This window comes from Mesoplodon bidens (assembly GCF_964165515.1).
Source record: "Mesoplodon bidens genome assembly, contig: HAP1_SCAFFOLD_105, whole genome shotgun sequence".
NCBI classification, from domain to species: Eukaryota; Metazoa; Chordata; class Mammalia; order Artiodactyla; family Ziphiidae; genus Mesoplodon; species Mesoplodon bidens.
In genome coordinates, this window is record NW_027671694.1 from 1,613,296 (window position 1) to 1,635,056 (window position 21,761).

The 21,761-nt window shown below is 38.0% G+C and overlaps 1 pseudogene across 1 annotated transcript; it reads right to left on the reverse strand.

Moving 5' to 3' along the window:
* Positions 1–19,926: 19,926 nt before the first annotated feature.
* LOC308611168 (cell division cycle-associated protein 7-like) lies at positions 19,927–21,407 on the reverse strand (annotated as a pseudogene). The gene is made up of 2 exons: positions 21,336–21,407; positions 19,927–21,249 (listed from the first exon to the last, which is right to left on the reverse strand). The product of its transcript is annotated as a cell division cycle-associated protein 7-like (transcript).
* Positions 21,408–21,761: the final 354 nt, after the last annotated feature.

A 21,761-nucleotide genomic window follows, 5' to 3' on the forward strand; every position in this document is an offset into this window, starting at 1 on the left:
CTTTTTTTTTACATCTTTATTGGAGTATAATTGCTTTCCAATTTGGTGTTAGTTTCTGCTTTATAACAAAGTGAATCAGTTATACATATACATATGTTCCCATATCTCTTCCCTCTTGCGTCTCCCTCCCTACCACCCTCCTTATCCCACCCCTCTAGGTGGTCACAAAGCACCGAGCTGATCTCCCTGTTCTATGCGGCTGCTTCCCACTAGCTATCCATTTTACGTTTGGTAATGTATATATGTCCATGCCACTCTCTCACCTTGTCACAGCTTACCCTTCCCCCTCCCCATATCCTCAAGTCCATTCTCTATTAGGTCTGTGTCTTTATTCCCGCCTTACCCTAGGTTCTTCATGACATTTTTTTTTCTTAGATTCCATATATATGTGTTAGCATACGGCATTTGTCTTTCTCTTTCTGACTTACTTCACTCTGCATGACAGACTCTAGGTCCATCTGCCTCACTACAAATAATTCAATTTCGTTTCTTTTTATGGCTGAATATTTTCCATTGTATATATGTCACATCTTCTTTATCTATTCATCCGATGATGGACACTTAGGTTGTTTCCATCTCCTGGCTATTGTAAATAGAGCTGCAATGAACATTTAGGTACATGACTCGTTTTGAATTTATGTTTTCTGAATTATGGTTTATGGTATATGCCCAGTAGTGGGATTGCTGGGTCATATGGTAGGTCTATTTGTAGTTTTTTAAGGAACCTCCATACTGTTCTCCATAGTGGCTGTACCAATTCACATTCCCACCAGCAGTGCAAGAGTGTTCCCTTTTCTGCACACCCTCTCCAGCATTTATTCTTTCTAGATTTTTTGATGATGGCCATTCTGACCGGTATGAGATGATATCTCATTTTAGTTTTGATTTGCATTTCTCTAATGAGTAAAGATGTTGAGCATCCTTTCATGTGTTTGTTGGCAGTCTGTATATCTTCTGTGGAGAAATGTCTATTTAGGTCTTCGGCCCATTTTTGGATTGGGTTGTATGTTTTTTTGGTATTGAGCTCCATGAGCTACTTGTAAATTTTGGAGATTAATCCTTTGTCAGTTGCTTCATTTGCAAATATTTTCTCCCATTCTGAGGGTTGTCTTTTGGTCTTATTTATGGTTTCCTTTGCTGTGCAAAAGCTTTGAAGTTTCATTAGGTCCCATTTGTTTATATTTGTTTTTATTTCCATTTCTCTAGGAGGTGAGTCAAAAAGGATCTTGCTGTGATTTATGTCATAGAGTGTTCTGCCTATGTTTTCCTCTAGGAGTTTGATAGTTTCTGGCCTTACATTTAGGGCTTTAATCCATTTTGAGTTTATTTTTCTGTATGGTGTTAGGGAGTGTTCTAATTTCATTCTTTTACATGTAGCTGTCCAGTTTTCCCAGCACCACTTATTGAAGAGGCTGTCTTTTCTCCACTGTATATTCTTGCCTCCTTTATCAAAATTAAGGGGACCATATGTGCGTGGGTTTACCTCTGGGCTTTTGATCCTGTTCCATTAATCTATATTTGCGTTTTTGTGCCAGTACCATACTGTTTTGATTACTGTAGCTTTGTAGTATAGTCTGAAGTCCAGGAGCCTTATTCCTCCAGTTCCATTTTTCTTTTCCAAAATTGCTTTGGCTATTTGGGGTCTTTTGTGTTTCTGTACTGACTGTGAAATTTTTTTGTTCTAGTTCTGTGAAAAATGCCATTGGTTGTTTGATCGCGATGGTATTGAATCTGTAGATTGCTTTGGGTAGTATACTCGTTTTCACAATGTTGATTCTTCCAGTCTAAGAACATGGTATATCTCTCCATCTGTTACTATCATCATTAATTTCTTTCATCAGTGTCTTATAGTTTTCTGCATACAGGTCTTTTGTCTACTAAGTAGGTTTATTCCTCGGTATTTTTTTATTTGTATTACAGTGGTAAATGGGAGTGCTTTCTTAATTTCTCCTTCAGATTTTTCATCATTAGTGTATAGGAATGCAAGAGATTTCTGCACATTAATTTTGTATCCTGCAACTTTACCAGCTTCATTATTAGCTCTAGTAGTTTTCTGGTAGTGTCTTTAGGATTCTCTATGTATAGTATTTTGTCATCTGCAAACAGTAACAGTTTTACTTCTTCTTTTACGATTTGGATTCCTTTTCTTTCCTTTTCTTCTCTGATTCCTGTGGCTAAAACTTCCAAAACTATGTGGAATAATGATGGTAAGAGTGGACAACCTTGTCTTGTTCCTGGTTTCATTTTTTCACCATTGAGGACGATGTTGGCTGCAAGTTTGTCATATATGGCCTTTATTATGTTGAGGTAAGTTCCCCCTATGTAGACTTTCTGGAGGGTTTTTTATCATAAATGGTTATTGAATTTTGTCAAAAACTTTTTGTGCATCTATTTAGATGTTCATAGGGTTTTTCTCCTTCAATTTGTTAATATGGTTTATCACATTGATTGATTTGCATATATTGAAGAATCCTTGCATTCCTGGGATAAACCCCACATGATCATGTTGTACGATCCTTTTAAGATGATGCTGGATTCTGTTTGCTAGTATTTTGTTGAGGATTTTTGCATCTATGTTCACCAGTGATATTGGCCTGTAGTTTTATGTCTTTGTGACATCATTGTCTGGTTTTGGTATCAAGGTGATTGTGGCCTCGTAGAATGAGTTTGGGAGTGTTCCTCCCTCTATTATATTTTGGAAGAGTTTGAGAAGGATAGGTGTTAGCTCTTCTCTAAATTTTTGATAGAATTCCCTGTGAAGCCATCTGATACTGAGCTTTTGTTCGTTGGAAGATTTTTAATCACAGTCTCAATTTCTGTGCTTGTGATTGGTCTGTTTATATATTCTATTGCTTCCCAGTTCTGTCACAGAAGGTTGGGCTTTTCTAAGAATTTGCCCATTTCTTCCATGCTGTCCATTTTATTGGCATATATTTGCTTGTAGTAATCTCTCATGATCCTTTGTATTTCTTCAGTGTCTGTTGTTACTTCTGCTTTTTCGTTTCTATTTCTATTGACTTGAATCTTCTCCCTTTGTTTCTTGTTGAGTCTGGCTAATGATTAATCAATTGGTTTATTTTCTCAAAAAAACAGCTTTTAGATTTATTGATCTTTGCTATAATTTCCTTCATTTCTTTTTCATTTATTTCTGATCTGAGCCTTATGATTTCTTTCCTTCTGCTAACTTTGGGGTATTTTTTGTTCTTCTTTCTCTAATTGCTTTAGGTGTAAGCTTAGATTGTTTATTTATGTTTATTTGAGATTTTTCTTGTTTCTTGAGGGTCGATTGTATTGCTATAAACTTCCCTCTTAGAACAGATTTTGCTGCATCCCATACATTTGGGTCATCGTGTTTTCATTATCATTTTTTTCTAGGTATTTTTTGGTTTCCCCTCTGATTTCTTCAGTGATTTCTTGGCTATTTAGTAGTGTGTTGTTTAGCCTGCATGTGTTCGTATTTTTTATGAATTTTTTCCCGTAATTGATATCTAGTTTCATAGCATTGTGTTAAGAAAAGATACTTTACACTATTTCAATTTTCTTAAATTTGCCAAGGTTTGACTTGTGACCCAAGATATGATCTATCCTGGAGAATGTTCCATGAGGACTTGATAAGAAAGTGTATTCTGTTCTTTTTGGAAGGAATATCCTATAAATATCAATTAATTCCATCTTGTTTAATGTATAATTTAAAGCTTGTGTTTCCTTATTTATTTTTATTTTGGGTGATCTGTCCATGGTGAAAGCGGGGTGTTAAAGTCCCCTACTATGATTTTGTTACTGTTGATTTCCCATTTTATGGCTGTTAGCCTTTGTCTAATGTATTGAGGTGCTCCTATGTTGGATGAATAAATATTTACAAGTGTTATATCTTCTTCTTGGATTGGTCTCTTGATCATTATGGAGTGTCCTTCTTTGTCTCTTGTCATCTTTATTTTAAAGTCTGTTTTGTCTGATATGAGAATTGCTATTTCAGCTTTCTTCTGATTTCCATTTGCATGGAATATCTTTTTCCATATTCTCACTTTCAGTCTGTATGTGTTCCTAGGTCTGAAGTGGCTTTTTACAGGTCTTGTTTTAGTATTCATTCAGCCAGTCTATGTCTTTTGGTTGGAGCATGTAATCCATTTACATTTAATGTAATTATCAACATGTATGTTCCTATTACCATTTTCTTAATTGTTTTGGGTTTCTTATTGTACATCTTTCCTTCTCTTGTGTTTCCTGTCTAGAGAAGTTTCTTTAGTCTTTGTTGTAAAGCTGGTTTGCTGGTGCTCAATTCCCTTAGCTTTTGCTTGTCTGTAAAGATTTTAATTTCTCCATCAAATCTTAATGAGGTCCTTGCTGGATAGACTAATCTTGGTTGTAGGTTTTTCCCTTTCATCACTTTAAATATGTCCTACCACAGCCTTCTGGCTTGCAGAGTTTTTGCTGAAAGATCAGTTGTTAACCTTATGTGGATTCCCTTGTATGCTATTTGTTCCTTTTCCCTTGCTGCTTTTAATATTTTTTCTTTGTATTAATTTTTGATAGTTTGATTAATATGTGTCTTGATGTTTTTCTCCTTCGATTTATCCTGTATGGGACTCTCTGTACTTCCTGGACTTGATTGACTATTTTTTTTCTCACGTTAGGGAGGTTTTCAACTGTTATCTCTTCGAATATTTTCTCTGTCACTTTCTTTTACTCTTCTTCTTTCGGGACCCCTATAATTCTAATGTTGGTGCATTTAATGTTGTCTCAGAGGTCTCTGAGACTGTCCTCATTTCTTTTCATTCTTTTTTCTCTATTCTGCTCTGCAGTAGTTATTTCCACTATTTTATCTTCCAGGTGACTTATCCATCTTCTGCCTCAGTTATTCTGCTGTTGATTCCTTCTATAGAATTTTTATTTCATTTATTGTGTTGCTTATTGTTGCTTGTTTGCTCTTTAGTTATTCTAGGTCCTTGTTAAATGTTTCTTGCATTTTCTCTATTCTATTTCCAAGATTTTGGATCATCTTTACTATCATTATTCTGAATTCTTTTTCAGGTAGACTGCCTATTTCCTCTTCATTTGTTAGGTCTGGTGGGTTTTCATCTTGCTCCTTCATCTGCTGTGTGTTTTCCTGTCTTCTCATTTTGCTTATCTTACTGTGTTTGGGGGTCTCCTTTTCACAGGCTGCATGTTCTTAGTTCTTGTTGTTTTTCCTGTCTGCTCCCAGTGGCTATGTTTGGTTCAGTGGGTTGTGTAGGCTCCCTGGTGGACGGAACTGGTGCTTTGTTCTGGGGGTTGAGGCTGGATTTTTTCTTTCTGGTGGGAAAGAACACATCCAGTGGTGTGTTTTGGGGTGTCTGTGACCTTATGATGATTTTACGTAGCCTCTCTGCTAATGGGTGGACTTGTGTTCCTGTCTTGCTAGTTGCTTGGCATAGGCTGTCAAGCACTGTAGCTTGCTGGTCGTTGAGTGGAGGTGGCTATTAGTGTTGAGATGGAGATCTCTGGGAGAGCTTTTGCTGTTTAGTATTATGTGCAGCCCGGAGGCCTCTGGTGGATCAAGTTCCTGAACTCAGCTCTCCCACCTCAGAGGTACAGGCCTGACACCTGGCCAGAACACCAAGTCCCTGTCAGCCACAGAGCTTTTGGGAAGTCTGAGGTCTTCTGCCAGCGTTCCATAGATGTTCTGTAGGAGATGTTCCACATGTAGGTGTATTTCTGATTCATTTGTGGGGAGGAAGATGATTTCCACGTCTTACTACTGCACCATATTGTAGGTCCCCCACCCAAATACTTTCTTGTGTTGCTCATTAAGACAGAGTAAAACTTTTCCAGAAGCCACACAGTAGATTTATGCAACAGCAGACAACTCATTGGATAGTAACCAATGTGTCCATGTGAAAAAAAAAACACTGATAAAGGAGATGGAATCACCATGAATTATTAGGTACACATTGGCTAAATGAATATTTAATATCTGAGCAAGTTTATGATTGTCTAAACAGGGAAGAAAAGTGATGGGACAGGGATGAATTTTCACTAGGTAACCAACAGTGTCTGCCATAGCCCTCTTGTGCCAGGTTCCAATGTCTGCTCTAACACAAAAATACCTGCTATTTTAGTTTGCTAGGGCTGCCATAGCAGCCCTCTCACAACTTGGCAGACTTAAAACCACAGAAATTTATTGTCTCACAGTTCTGGTAACTAAAAGTCTGAAATGAAGGTGTTGACAGGGCCATGTTCTCTCTAAAACCTGCCCAAGACTCCTTCATGGTGTCTTCCTAGCTTCCTGTGTTTGCTGGAAATCTTTGGTGTTCCTTTGCTTGTAGATATAGCACTCCAATCTCTGCCTCCATTATCACATGGCTGACTATTCCCTGTATGTCTCTGCTTTCTCTTCTTATAAAGACTTAGTCATATTAGATTAGGGCCTAAACTAATGACTTCATCTTAACTTGATTACATCTACAAAGAACCTATTTCCAAATAAGGTCACATTTACAGGTCCCTGAAGATAGGAATTTAACCTACTTTTTGGAGGAACACAATTCAACCCATAACACCTACACAGTGAAGCTCTTTTACGGTTACCAATTCAACCCATAACACCTACATAGTGATGTTCTTTTAGGGTTACCAATGTTGTAACATTGTTTCTTGTGAGTCTTTCCCTGTGAAACAAGGTCTGGAGTCTCCACATCATAAGACAGCAGGGTCTAATAAGGTTTGAAGACTTGAGTACTATTTGGGTCATCTTGGGAAAGCCACTTATTTTCTGTGAAACTGTCAGTTTCCTTACCACATAAGAACTTCACAATATGATACTCTGATCAAAAGACATTATTTGTCTGGTCTCAGAATAACCCTCTAAGGAGATGAATTTATCTGCCTACCATTGTTTGATTATATTAAACATTAGACCATTTAATTTACCACTTTCTAGTGTCATACTCATGAAACATTCTGATTATAAAGTCTTTCCATGTGATAGGTTTATATAATATGTGAACTGCCTCTCCCTAAAGTTGTTACATTTCAGAGTATAACTTGAACCATTGGCTTTAAAATATTATGAAAAAATAGGGATTTTGATTTTTTTTTAAATTTCCAAATTCTCAGTGGTAGAACTTGATGATATGCCTTCTATTAAGGCAAGTTCTAAAGGCAATGTGACAGTCTCGTTTTCTTTAATGTATAATGTGTTTACTTGTTTGGAAATTTTCAATTTGAGGTGCTTAGGTTTAATAGTAGACACATAATTATTGATTGGGATATTACATTATGAATATAATAGTAAAGTATAGAGGTGAATGAGATCAAGTTTTTACAGGTGGAGTCTGTGAATAAGAACATCCTCACCTCCAGTTACAGGATCAGGATTGTCCAGAAGAAAGGGAATGTCTCGAATTCCACTAGCATCTTTAAAAAAGGTTGAAGAAGCCAAGTGTGTGAGTAGACACAGACCCAGTTGGGTTGGCATAAGTTTAGGGGAAGAGAGCCTATCCTTCTCATCCCTTCCAGGAGAGTCACAAGAATTCAAAGAGACTCAAATGAAAAGGTGAGATTTGGCTCTGATGCTGAGACAGGACTCATGCTTTAGTGACTATAGTAATTAATATTTGTGTCTGCCTGATACACCTTTCTCAGCTTTCTCTACTAGAACGTGCTTCTGTGTGTGTGTGTGTGTGTGTGCGCTTCTCCTCTATTTAACTAGGTACAATTTTCTGTATTCATTTAGTGCTTCTTTTGGAAAATAATGTGTATAAACAAACATGAAATTAGTGTATGTTCAACTTGTTTCCTGATACATTAATCACATTGGAACAAAGTCACATTTTTTAAATGAGCATAATAGCAGAACTGATTATATTCCTAGAATAAAGTGTATTTTCTCTCCATCTAACTAAAGGTGTTTCAAGGCAATATAGTTGAACAAAACTTTTCCTATTTGGTAATGTAACAACTTAAAAAAACAAATTTTCCCCCAAATTTATGTGAAACCCATTAAACTAATAAAATGGATGCACCTTTTGAGATCCAATTTTATACAGTTGTGTGACATTGCTATGATATGCTGCTTGCTTCAGTAAAAATAGGATTATTTTACAGACAGAGTATTCTACAGACCCAGCTTGAATCAAGATTTTTAATGTTGTTGCTGTGTATTTAAAATGCATCTTTGTGCTAAATTACTTTTTTCTCAGGACAAATAATTAATCACACAAGAAAAAGAGTATAAAAACATCAATTGTTAGCTGGAATAGTCAAAAATCTGTTCAGCATTTCCAATATTGATTTCTACACATTTCTATCAACTAGAAAAATGCTCTGTAGGGAGAACATTGCAAATATTAAGTTTCAGTGGGTTTTTTTTGTTTGTTTTACTTTTTTGATTTAGTACTCTCTATATTATTCTTTATTTTTTTAATTTTTATTTTATATTGGACCATAGTGGATTAACAATGTTGTGTTCATTTCAGGTATACAGCAAAGTGATTCAGTTATACATATACATGTATCTATTCTTTTTCAAATTATTTTCCCATTTGGTTATTACAGAATCTTGAGCACAGTTCCCTGTGCTATACAGTAGGTCCTTGTTGGTTATCTATTTTAAATATAGTAGTGTGTACATGTCTATCCCAAATTCCCAATCTGTCCCTCCCCTTATCCTTCCCCACTGGTAGCCATAAGCTCACGCTCTAACTCTGTGAACCTGTTTATGTTTTGTAAATAATTCATTTTATCATTATTTTTAGATTCCGCATATAACTGATATCATATGATATTTGTTTTTCTCTGTCTGACTTACTTCACTTAGTATGAAAATCTCTAGTTCCATCCATGTCACTGCAAATGGCATCATTTCATTCTTTCTTAATGGCTGAGAAATATTACATTGTATATATGTACCACATCTTCTTCATCCATTCATCTGTGGATGGACATTTAGTTTGTTTCTGTGTCTTGACCATTGTAAACAGTGCTGCAATGAATATTGGGGTGCATGTACCCCTTCAAACCATGTTTCCTCTGGATGTATGTTCAAGAGTAGGATTGCTGGATCATATGGTAGCTCTATTTTTTAAGGAACTTCCATACTGTTCTCCATAGTGACAATATCAATTTACATTCCCACCAATGGTGTAGGAAGGTTCCCTTCTCTTTTTTTCACATCTTTATTGGAGTATAATTGCTTTACAATGTTGGTTAGTTTCTGCTGTACAACAAAGTGAATAAGCTATACGTATACATATATCCCCATGTCCCCTCCCTCTTGAGCCTCCCTCCCACCCTCCCTATCCCATCCCTCTAGGTCATCACAAAGCATTGAGTTGATCTCCCTGAGCTATGCAGCAGCTTCCCACTAACCATCCATTTTACATTTGATAGTGTATATATGTCCATGCAACTCTCTCACTTTGTCCCAGATTCCCCTTCCCCACCACCATGCCCTCAAATCCTTTCTCTACACCTGCATCTTTATTCCTGCCCTGCCACTAGGTTCATCATTACCACTTTTTTAGATTCCATATATATGCATTTAGATTCCATATATATATGCATTAGCATACGGTATTTGTTTTTCTCTTTCTGACTTACTTCACTCTGTATGACAGACTCTAGGTCCATCCACCTTACTACAAATAACTCAGTTTCATTCCTTTTTATGGCTGAGTAATATTCCATTGTATATGTGTGCCACAACTTCTTTATCCATTGATAAATGGATAAAGACACTTAAGGTATTTAGGTTGTTTCCTTGTCCTGGCAATTATTAGTGTTGCAATGAACATTGTGGTACATGTATCTTTTTGAATTATGGTTTTCTCAGGATATATGCCCAGTAGTGGGATTGCTGGGTCGTATGGTAGTTCTATTTTTAGTTTTTTAAAGAACATCCATCGTGGCTGTATCATTTTACATTCCCACCAGCAGTGCAGGAGGGTTCCCTTTCCTCCACAACCTCTTGAGCATTTATTGTGTCTAGATTTTTTGATGATGGCCATTCTGAACTGTGTGAGGTGATACCTCATTGTGGTTTTGATTTGCCTTTCTCTAATGATTAGAGATGCTGACCATCTTTTCATGTGTTTGTTGAACAAATGTATATCTTCTTTGGAGAAATTTAGGTCTTCTGCCCGTTTTTGGATTGTGTTGGTTGTTCTTTTTCTATTGAACTGCATGAGCTGCTTGTATATTTTGGAGATTAATCCTTTGTCAGTTGCTTCATTTGCATATATTTTCTCCCATTCCGAGGGTTGTCTTTTTGTCTTGTTTATGGTTTCCTTTGCTGTGCAAAACTTTTAAGTTTCTTTAGGTCCTATTTGTTTATTTTTGTTTTTATTCCCACTACTCTAGGAGGTGGGTCAAAAAGGATTTTGCTGTGATTTATGTCATAGAGTGTTCTGCCAGTGTTTTCCTCTAAGAGTTTACAGTGCCTGGCCTTACATTTAGGTCTTTAATCTATTTTGAGTTTATTTTTGTGTATGGTGTTAGGGAGTGTTCTAATTTCATTCTTTTATATGTACCTGTCCAGTTTTCCCAGCACCACTTATTGAAGAGACTGTCTTTTCTCCATTGTATATTCTTGCCTCGTTTGTCAAAGATAAGTTGACTATAGGTACATGGGTTTATCTCTGGGCTTTCTATCTTGTTCCATTGATCTATATTTCTGTTTTTGTTCCAGTACCATACTGTCTTGATTACTGAAGCTTTGTAGTATAGTCTGAAGCCAGGGAGCCTGATTCCTCCAACTCTGTTGTCCTTTCTCAAGATTGCTTTAACTGTTCAGGGTCTTTTGTGTATCCATACAACTTGTAAAATTTCTTGTTCTAGTTCTGTCAAAAATGCCATTGGTAATTTAATAGGGATTGCATTGAACCTGTAATATAGTATATAGTCATTTTGACAACATTGATTCTTCCAATCCAGCAGCATGGTGTATCTCTCCATCTGTTTATGTCATCTTTGATTTCTTTCATTGATGTTTTATAGTTTTCTGAGTACAGGTCTTTTGCCTCTGTAGGTAGGTTTATTCCTAGATTGTTTGTGGTTTTTGTTGCCATCATTGTTAGTGTATAAGAATTCAAGAGATTTTTGTGCCTTAATATTTTATCTGGCAACCGTACCAAATTCTAGTAATCTTCTGCTGACATTTTTAGGATTCTGTATGTAGAGCATCATGTCATCTGCAAACAGTGACAGTTTAACTTCTTTTCCACTTTGTATTCCTTTCATTCCTTTTTCTTCTCTGCCAGGGCTAGGACTTCCAATACTATGTTGAATAACAGTGGTGAGTGTGGTCATTCTTGTCTTTACCTGATCTTAGAGGAAATGCTTTCAGTTTTTCACCATTGAGAATTATGTGTCTGTGGGTTTTTCATATATGGCTTTTATTATGTTGAGGTAGGTTCCCTCTATGCCCACTTTCTGGAAAGTTTTCATTGGAATTTTTGTTGAATTTTGTCAAAAGCTTTTTCTGCATCTTTTGAGATGATCAAATGTTTGTTATTCTTCATTTTGTTAATATGGTGTATCACAATGATTATTTTACATATATTGAAGAATCCTTGCATCCCTGGGATTAATCCCACTTGATCACAGTGTGTGATCTTTTTAATATGTTGTTGGATTGATTGTATTTTGTTGAGGATTTTTGGGTCTATGTTCGTCAGTGATATTGGTATGTAATTTTCGTTTTTTGTGATACCTTTGGTTTTGGTATCAGGGTGATGGTGGCTTCATAGAATGAGTTTGGTAGTGTCATCCCTCTGAAATTTTTGGAAGAGTTTGCAAAGAATAGGTATTAACTCCTCTCTAAATTCTTGATAGAATTCACCTGTGAAGCCATCTTGTCCTAGACATTTTTTCTGTTGGAAGATTTTTAATTACAGTTTCAATTTCATTACCTGTGATTGGCCTTTTTGAATTTTCTAATTCTTCCTGGTTCAATCTTGTAAAGTTGTAACTTTCCAAGAATTTGTCCATTTCTTGCAGGCTGTCTGTTTCATTAGCACATAGTTACTTTTAGTACTCTCATGACCCTTTGTATTTCTGCAGTGTCACTTGTAACTTCTCCTTTTTCATTTCTAATTTTATTGATTTGAGTCCTCTCCCTTTTTTTCTTGATGAGTCTGGATAATGATTTATCAATTTTGTTTATCTTCTCAAAGAACCAACTTCTAGTTTTATTGCTCTTTGCTATTGTTGCCTTCATTTCTTTTCATTTGTTTCTGATCTGATATTTATGATTTCTTTCCTTCAACTAACTTTGGGTTTTCTTTGTTCTTCTTTTTCTAGTTGCTTTAGGTGTAAGATTAGATTGTTTATTTGAGATTTTTCTTGTTTCTTGAGGGAGCTTGAATTGGTAAAAATTTCCCTCTTAGAACTGCTTTTGCTGCATCCCATAGGTTTTGGATTGTCTTGTTTTTGTTGTCATTTTTTATAGGTATTTTTAAATTTCTTCTTTGATTTCTTCAATGATCTCTTGGTTATTTAGCAGCACACTGTTTAGCCTCCACGTATTTGTGTCTTTTACTGTTTTTTTTTCCTGTAACTGGTTTCTAATATCATAGCGTTGTGGTCGGAAAAGATGCTTGATAAAAGCATCAATTTTCTTAAATTTTCCAAGCCTTGATTTTTGACTCAAGATATGATCTATGCTAGAGAACGTTTCATGTACACTTGAGAAGAAAGTGTATTTTTCCACTTTCAGGTGGAAGGTCTTAAAAATATCAATTAAGTCTATCTGGTCTATTGTGTCATTTAAAGATTCTGTTTCCTATTTTAATTTCTGTGTGGATGAGCTCTCTGTTGGTGTAATTGGGTGTTAAAGTCTCCCACTATTATTCTGTTACTGTTGATTTCTCCTTTTATGGCTGTTAGCATTTGCCTTATGTATCAAGGTGCTCCTATGTTGGGTGCATGAATATTTACAGTTTTTATGTCTTCTTGTATTGATCCCTTGATCATTATGTAGTGTCCTTCTTTGTCTCTTGTAATAGTCTTTATTTTAAAGTCTACTTTGTCTGATATGAGAATTGCTACTCCAGCTTTCTTGTGATTCCCATTTGCATGGAATATCTTTTTCCATTCCCTCACTTTCAGTCTGTATGTGTCCCTAGGTCTGAAGTGGGTTTCTTGTACATAGCATATCTAAGGGTTTTGTTTTTGACTTTATTCAGCCAGTCTGTTTCTTTTGGTTGGAGCATTTAATCTATTTACATTCAAGATGATTATCAATATGTATGTTCCTATTACCATTTTCTTAATTGATTTGGGTTTGTTTTTGTGGGTCTTTTGTTTTCTTTTGTTTCCCAATTAGAGAAGTTCCTTTAGCATTTGTTGTAAAGCTGGTTTTGTGGTGTTGAATTCTCATATCTTTTGCTTGTCTGCAAAGATTTGATTTCTCCATCGAATCTGAATGAGGTCCTTGCTGGGTAATCTTGTTTGTAGGCTCTTTCCTTTCATCACTTCAAATATAGCTTGCCACTCTCTTCTGGCCTATAGATTTTCTGTTGGGAAATCAGCTGATAACCTTATGGTTATTCCCTTGTATGTTATTTTTTTCTGTTCTGTTGCTGCTGTTAAGATTTTTTCCTTGAATATAATTTTTGTTAGTTTTATTAATATGTGTCTTTGTGTGTTTCTCCTAGGTTTTATCCTGTATGGGACTCTCTAAACTTCCTGGACTTGAGTGGCTATTTCCTTTCCCATGTTAGGGAAAGTTTCAACAGTAATCTCTTCAAACATTTTCTCAGACCCTTTCTCTTCTTCTTCTGGGACCCCTGTAATTCAAATGTTGGTGCATTTAATGTTGTCCCAGGAGTCTCTGAGACTGTCTTCAATTCTTTTCATTCTTTTTTCTTTAATCTGCTCTGTGGCAGTTATTTCCACCATTTTATCTTCCAGCTCACTTTTTTGTTCTTCTGCCTCAGATATTCTGCTATTGATTCCTTCTAGAGTATTTTTTAACATCTTTATTGGAGTGTAATTGCTTTACAGTGCTGTGTTGTGTTAGTTTCTGCTGTATAACAAAGTGAATCAGCTATACATATACATATATCTCCTCCCTCTTGCATCTCCCTCCCACCTTCCTTATCCCACCCCTCTAATTTCAGTTATTGTGCTGTTCATCACTGTTTGTTTGCTGTTTACTTCTTCTAGGTCCTTGTTCATCATTTCTTGTATTTTCTGTATTCTTTTTCAGAGGTTTTGGATCATCTTTACTATCATTACTCTGAATTATTTTTCAGGTAGGTTGCCTATTTCATCTTCATTTGTTTGGTCTTGTAGGTCTTTATGTTAATCTTTCATCTGTAACATAATTTTTGTCATTTCATTTTATTTTTTTGATGTGTGGAGCCGTATTCCTGTCTTACTGGTTGTTTGGCCTGAGGCATCCAGCACTGAAGTTTGCAGGCAGTTGTGTAGAGCCGGGTCTTGGTGCCAAGATGAGGACATCTAGGCGGCCTCACTCCAGTTAATATTCCCTGGGATCTGAGGTTCTCTGTTAGTCCAGCACTTTGGATTCAGTGCTCCCACCACAGGAGATCAGGCCCAAACCCTGGCCTGGGAACCAAGATTCCACAAGCCACACAGTGTGGCAAAAAAAAAAAAAAAAAAAAAAAGCAAAAACAGGAACAGTACAATAACAAAGAATAAAAAATAAAATTAAATTAAAAAGATAAGAAAATATATTTGGAAAAATAAAAAATATAACAACTGAAACAAGATAAAGCAAAACCACAATAGAAAAAAGGAAAGAAGAACAGAAAAATAGGGAACAAGTCAAAAGGAACAGAACAATAATGAAGTATAAAGAATAAAATAAAATTAGAAAAAGAAAAGATTTGTTGGAAAAAATAAAAATATAAATGAATCAACAACAATGTATAACAGAACCCCAAGCTAAAGGAAGAAAAAGAAAAGAAAAGAAAAAAAAGAAAAGGCCAGAAAAGGCCTTGGCTATGGAGGGGCAGAGCTTAGGAGGTGGGTGGAACTTAGGCAGGGTTGGTATTTAGGGTGGGGTGGGGCCTAGACTCAGCACCCTTGCAGCCAGAAATGGCCTTGCAGTGGGGCTTAGGCAGGGTGACATTCAAGTGTGGAGTGGGGCCTAGGCTATGACCATTGCAGAAGGTGAGAGGTAGCACACCCAGAGGGAGCTCTAGAAACGGAGTTCCAGAGTTTTGGAGGTAAGGCCCTGGGTGAGGGTGTGTGGGTGGGGATTAGGCTCAGTGTGTTTGAAGGTGGTCTCAGAGGGTGTCTCTGAGTGCTGCATGTAGTGGTAGGGCCCTTGGTGGGGGTGTAGGGACAGGGCTTGGGCTCTACGAGGCAGGAAGGATGCTCCAAGAGAAGAGGATTAGGCCTGGGAACTCAACAGGCTCCCCGGTACCCAAGTGGGCAGCAAAAGGGCTGGCCATGCTCCCTTCCATTTCTCCACCTGCTCCCCCAAATCCTCCCCTTCCCCTCTTACCACTGTACACCTAACAATGGCTGGGTCCTGACAGCTGTAGGAACTCTGCCCCACCCACAGCTGCCCCTCAGGGGTGCAGGTCCTGTAGGTCTGGCCTTTACTTTTGCTCTGTCTTCCCTCCCTCCCACTACCTCAAGATGCACGCAGCTGGAGGGGGCCCTGGTGGGAAGAGGATCAGGCCTGGGATCTCAGCAGGTTCCTGGGGGCCCAAGTGGGCAGGGGAAATGTTAGCCATGCTCACTTTTGATCCTCTGCCCTCCCAATGGTCCCTCCTTTCCCCCTCAGGGCATGGGATCCCTTCCCGTCCCCTAGCTGCCTCTCAGGGTCACGAATCCGGTCCGACCTCCACTTCTCCTCCCCCCTCACTCCCTCCCACAACCTGCCCAGTTGCTATCGGTTCCTCCCATCCCCTTAGGTGTCCATGGTCCCCCACCAGTGCCTAGCAGGTGCCCTTGTTGTGCAGAGATGCAAATTCCACGTCCTCCTAGTCTGCCACCTTGACTCTGCCCCCAGGTTTCCCTTTTGTCCACATCCTCTCCAGAATTATTGTTTATAGATTTTTTGATGATGGCCATCCTGATTGGTGTGAGGTGATATCTCATTGCAGTTTTGATGCACATTTATCTACTAATTAGTAATGTTGAGCATCTTTTCATGTGCCCCATGGCCATCTGTATGTTTTCTTTGGAGAAATGTCTATTTAGGTCTTCTGCCTATTTTTTATTGGGTTGCCTTTTTGATATTGAGCTGCATGAGCTGTTTGTTGATTTTGGAGACTAACCCATTGTCAGTCACATCATTTCCAATCCATGTTGTAGGTTGCTTTTTTAATTTTGTTTTGTCTATGGTTTCTTTGCTGTGCACAAGCTTTTGAATTTCATTAGGTCCCATTTGTTTATTTATATTTTTTCATTACCCTAGGAGATGGCTTGAAAACGTTACTTCTGCAATTTATCTCAAAAAGTTTGACTTACATTTTCCTCCAAGAGTTTTATAGTATCAGGTTTTACATTTAGGTCTTTAATCCATTTTGAGTTTATTTTTGTATGTGGTTTTAAAGAATGTTTTAATTTAATTTTTAACATATAGCTGTCCAGTTCTTCCAGCACCATTTATTGATGAGACTGTCTTCCCTTGATCATATAGTCTTGCATCCTTTGTAATAAAGTAATTGACCATAGGTAAATGGGTCTATTTCTGGGCTTTCTATCCTGTTTCATTGATCTATATTTCTGGTTTTTTGCTACTACCATACTGTTTTAATGACTGTATCTTTGTAGTATAAAGTCAGGAGACCTGATTCCACCAGTTCCGTTTTTCTTTCTCAAGATTGCTTTGGTTGTTCAGGGTCTTCTGTGTATCCATAAAATTTTAAGATTTTTTGTCCTAATTCTGTGAAAAATGCCATTGGTAATTTGATAGGAAGTGCACTGAATCTGCACATACCCTGGATAGTAATTTGATAGGAATTGCATTAAATCTGTGCATGCCCTGGATTGTCATTTTGATGATATTGGTTCTTCCAATCCAAGAACATGGTGCATCTTTGCATCTGTTTTTTTTTTTTTTTTTTTTTTTTTTGCAGTACGAGGGCCTCTCGCTCCGGACGCGCAGGCTCAGCAGCCATGGCTCACGGTGTAGCCACTCCATGGCATGTGGGATCTTCCCAGACTGGGGCACGAACCCGTGTCCCCTGCATCGGCAGGCGGACTCTCAACCACTGTGCCACCAGGGAAGCCCTCCATCTGTTTTTGCCATCTTCAATTTCTTTCATCAGGGTCTTAAAGTTTTGGGAGTATGTATCTTCTGTATCCTTAAATAGGTTTATCCTTAGATATTTTATTCTTTTGGATGTAATGGGAAATGGGATTGTTTCTCTAATTTATCTTTCTGATATTTCATTGTTGGTGCATAAGAATGCAACAGATTTCTGTGTGTTAATTTTGTATCCTGCAACTTTACCAAATTCACTGATGAGCTCTAGTAGTTTTCTGTTAACATCTTTAGGATTTTCTATGTATAGTATCATGCCATCTGCAAACAGTGACGGTTTTACTTCTTTTCCAAATTGGATTCCTTTTATTTATGTTTCTTCTCTGATTGCTGCAGCTAGAACTTCCAAAACTATGTTGAATAAAAGGGGTGGGAGTGGACCTCCTTGTCTTGTTCCTAATTTTAGAGGAAATGCTTTCAGATTTTCACCATTGAGTATGATGTTAACTGTAGGTTTGTCATATATGGCCTTTACTATGTTTAAGTATGTTCCCACTGTGCCCAATTTCTGGAGAGTTTTTGTCATAAATGTGTGTTGAATTTTGGCTAAAGCTTTTTGGCATCTATTGAGATGGTTTTTATTCTTCAGTTTGTTGATGTGGTGTATCACAGTGATTTTTTGTGGATATTGAAAAATCCTTACATCCCTGGGATAAATTCCACTTATACTGGTGTATGATCCTTTTAAAATATTGTTGGATTTGGATTGCTAGTATTTTGTTGAAGATTTTTGAGTCTATGTTCATCAGTGATATTGGCCTGTAATTTTCTTTTTTTTTTTTTTTTGTGGTATGGTTTTGGTATCAGGGTGATGGTGGCCTCATAGAATGAGTTTGGGAGTATTACTTCCTCTACAATTTTTTGGTAGAGTTTCAGAAGGATAGGTGTTAACGTTTCTCTAAATGATGGAAGTCCCCTGTGAAGCCATCTGGTCCTGGATTTTTGTTTGTTGGTAGTTTTTAATCACAGTTTCAATTTCATTACTTGTGATTGGTCTCTTCATATTTTCCATTTCTTCCTGGTTCAGTCTTAGAAGGTTATACTTTTCTAAGAATGTGTCCATTTCTTCCAGGTAGTCCATTTAATTGGCATATAGTTGTTCATAGTAGTCTCTTATGCTCCTTTGTATTTCTGTGATGTCAGTTGTAACTTTTCCTTTTTCATTTCCAATTTTATTTTATTTAGAACAGACCGTTTTATTATTAAAATAAAAAACTTTGTATAACAACATAACAGATCAAAAACTCTATTTACATTTATTGATTCAAGGTCCAGTTATGCACCAAACACTGCAAGGGCACAGCTACAGGCTGCAGATGCAAAGCAAAACACAGACACAGGTAGATTCTACCTCTATTGAACAATTTGGTTCATGCCAAAACAGAGGGAAGGAGAGATGACACATGGACTCTGCCCAGAAACTATACTGGCAGAGATGTCAAGTTAGCAAACTGTTGAAAGTCACCCTTCTCCAAAAAGGCACTTCTCAGTGTTATAAAAGGGCTTCATACCTGAATGTGAACCCTGTGCCTGGCTTACAATTTCTTCAAGAAAGTAAAAACTGCAAAGAATTGTAGCCAAATATAAGTATCAATTTTCTGTGCAACATAAGCAAGAATTTATTTGAAATACCTTACGTTATGAACTAAAATAAACTCGGCAAGCTACAATTATTCTGAAGTTTTATTCCATGAATTCAAATCGACCTACTCCTGAAGGCTTCCCTTCCCAATTCCCCAGGATGGCTTTTCTACAATGATTTCAAGCATGGCACTGTCCACGAACCTTTGGGTTGTGACCGTGTGGACCATACGCAGTTGGCGGAAGAAATCAGCAGCAACTAAGCTTCAACTGTGACAACTTGAATAATAAGCACAATATATGGAATAGTTTCCTGAGAGGTCTCCACAGTCATATACTGCACTTGCCAACAATCACCTAATTTTTCCACATGGTTTTAAGACTTTTGTGCCTTGATTCTGTTAAAAAAATGTCAATGGGGGGCTTCCCTGGTGGGACAGTGGTTGAGAGTCTGCCTGCCGATGCAGGGGACACGGGTTTGTGCCCCAGTCCGGGAAGATCCCACATGCTGCAGAGCAGCTAGGCCCGTGAGCCATGGCCGCTGAGCCAGTGCGTCCGGAGCCTGTGCTCCACAATGGGAGAGGCCACAACAGTGAGAGGCCCATGTACCGCAAAAAAAATAAAATAAAATAAACGGCAATAAACACTAAATCAGGTCCAGTGTTTTCATGTAAGCAATTTAGAGGGTTAGTCTCTGGAAACTGAAGGATGTAGTTAGTTAACACTACTACTGTATTTCTAAGTGCTTGGTTTTATGGGTGGATTCCAGGGTTATTTCAACACCAATTAAATCAAACATGCTTTCATAAAATGGTCAATTTAAAAGGATTCTGAAACTAAAAGATGGAAAAGAAGCACTGGAAATAAGAGGGGAATGGCATGGGATGAGGGGTGAGGGGGAAAGCAAAGGAGAAACTGCAGGAAGGCAGAGTAGAGTTGGCACTATACCTCCATGATGCCCAGACATGCGGGCATGTCTAATGAGGTTAACTTGATTTGCCTATAAGATAGACAATTATCAGAAATCTTAACTTGGGTTTCAATAACATGATAAAATTTTAAACTTTAAAACAAGGAAGATGTGTGAAGTGGAAGGCAGGTAGTGGATCTTCCAATTATTATGTTTGCATTTCAAACTCCTGTTTTAGACTTTTCAAGTAAGCATGCATGTTCCTGAAGCCATGGTACTTGGCTAAGTGCACAAGCACCCCAGTTGCATACCCCCTGTCTCTCTGCCAACAGAATCTGCAGCTGCATATCCCACGACAGGGTGGGCAGTGCCAGTTTGGGTCTAGCAGAGCGTCCCTGCTTTCTTCACTGTAACAGTTTGAAGGCAGCGCTCACAGAACTGGCTTTGAAAGCCCCAGCACCCTGGGTTTCTAAAGTTTGTCTTGGTAATAATTGTTTTCTGGCAGCACTGATGAGAAGTTGATCCCAATGAATGGTTATAGATCTTCTCTCAAGAGTTGTTGCAGATGTTGTCCAATTCTTCCTCCATGATTTTGTCCAACAGGAGAATTATATGGGGAAGTGTCATGGATCAGGGTGACGGCTTCAGGGCATGTCATCTTCTTTCATGTAGCCAGCCATGGACTTCCTCTTTCTCGCCAACTTATCCTCCTCTTCCTCCCCCTCCTCCTCCTCTGTGGGCAGGGCACTGTGCAACCCAAGGAACTGAGACCTTGACCTGATAAGAGGACGAGCTCTCTGCTCAGGGTTTCTCCTGCAGGTGACACCTGGGAATGTGTGCCTTTAGGGTGTCTTTGGATGTGAACTGGGGCTTGGCAGGGAATGCCTTCCAGGGAAGAAGCCAGGGAGGCTTTCAAATTATGGCATTAGTTTTGCAAGCATTGCTTTGTTTAGCTTTATATTTAAAGCCCTTTTCTCCAAAAAAATCATGCCACTTTCATCTTCTGAATCAGAATTGCAATCGATCACAGAATTCTCTGAGGGTTCGGAGGGCGCTGCTCTCTTGTTGGCTGCTCCCCTAGTGTTTCAAGTTGGAAACTTCATGGCCACCCAGAGAGGTATGGAACTTCTGCACTGACTGCGGGTTGACAGCCCACGCAGTCTGCCTACAGCCTCATTCCATCTTGTATCTCACTTTCTGAGAAACCACAAAAACGTTTTATCATCATTGTTGGCATGAAAAGTAGTGGCCAGTTTGTTAGTGGCATCTGGCCTTTGTTTCTGTAAAAATCCACAATGGTCTAACACATCTTGCACTTCACTTTCTGAAAAGCCACAGAAAGATTCATTATCAGAGTCCTCATAAAAAACATTTGCCATTCTTCACTGATATCTGACCTGAATTTAGGTTTTGTGTTCGCAAAATTATCAGAAGCAAAGCTGTCACAACTGTTGTCAGAGGATGATGAGGTTTCCATGGAAATCAACTTCACACAGCTGAATTTCTTGAAGTTCTTCTTTGCTCTGTGATACTTTCATGGCACATGGCAAATGCCCATGCTGGTGGCTGGTTCTGGGAGTGGGGAGAGCTGAGCAGCCAGGCACCCTGTGGTTGCACCATGCAGGAGCCAGAGTCCGAGTCATGCTGGCCAGCAGGGCACGCAGAACCCAGGCTGGAGGGGCGGGGCATGGCCCAAATTACCAATTTTATTGACTTGATTCCTCTTCCTTTTTTTCTTGATGAGTCTGGCTAAAGGTTTATTAGTTTTCTTTATCTTCTCAAAGAACCAGCTTTTATTTTCATTGATCTTTGCTATTCTTCATCTATATTTCATTTATTTCTACTGTGATCTTTATGATTTCTTTCCTTCTGCTAAGTTCGGATTTTGTTTGTTCTTCTTTCTCTAGTTGCTTTAGGTGTAAAGTTAGGTTGTTTATTTGTGATTTTTCTTGTTTCCTGAAGTTTGTATTTTGATAAACTTCCCTCTTAGAACTGCTTTTGCCGTGTCCCATAGGTTTTGGATCATCATGCTTTGGTTTACAA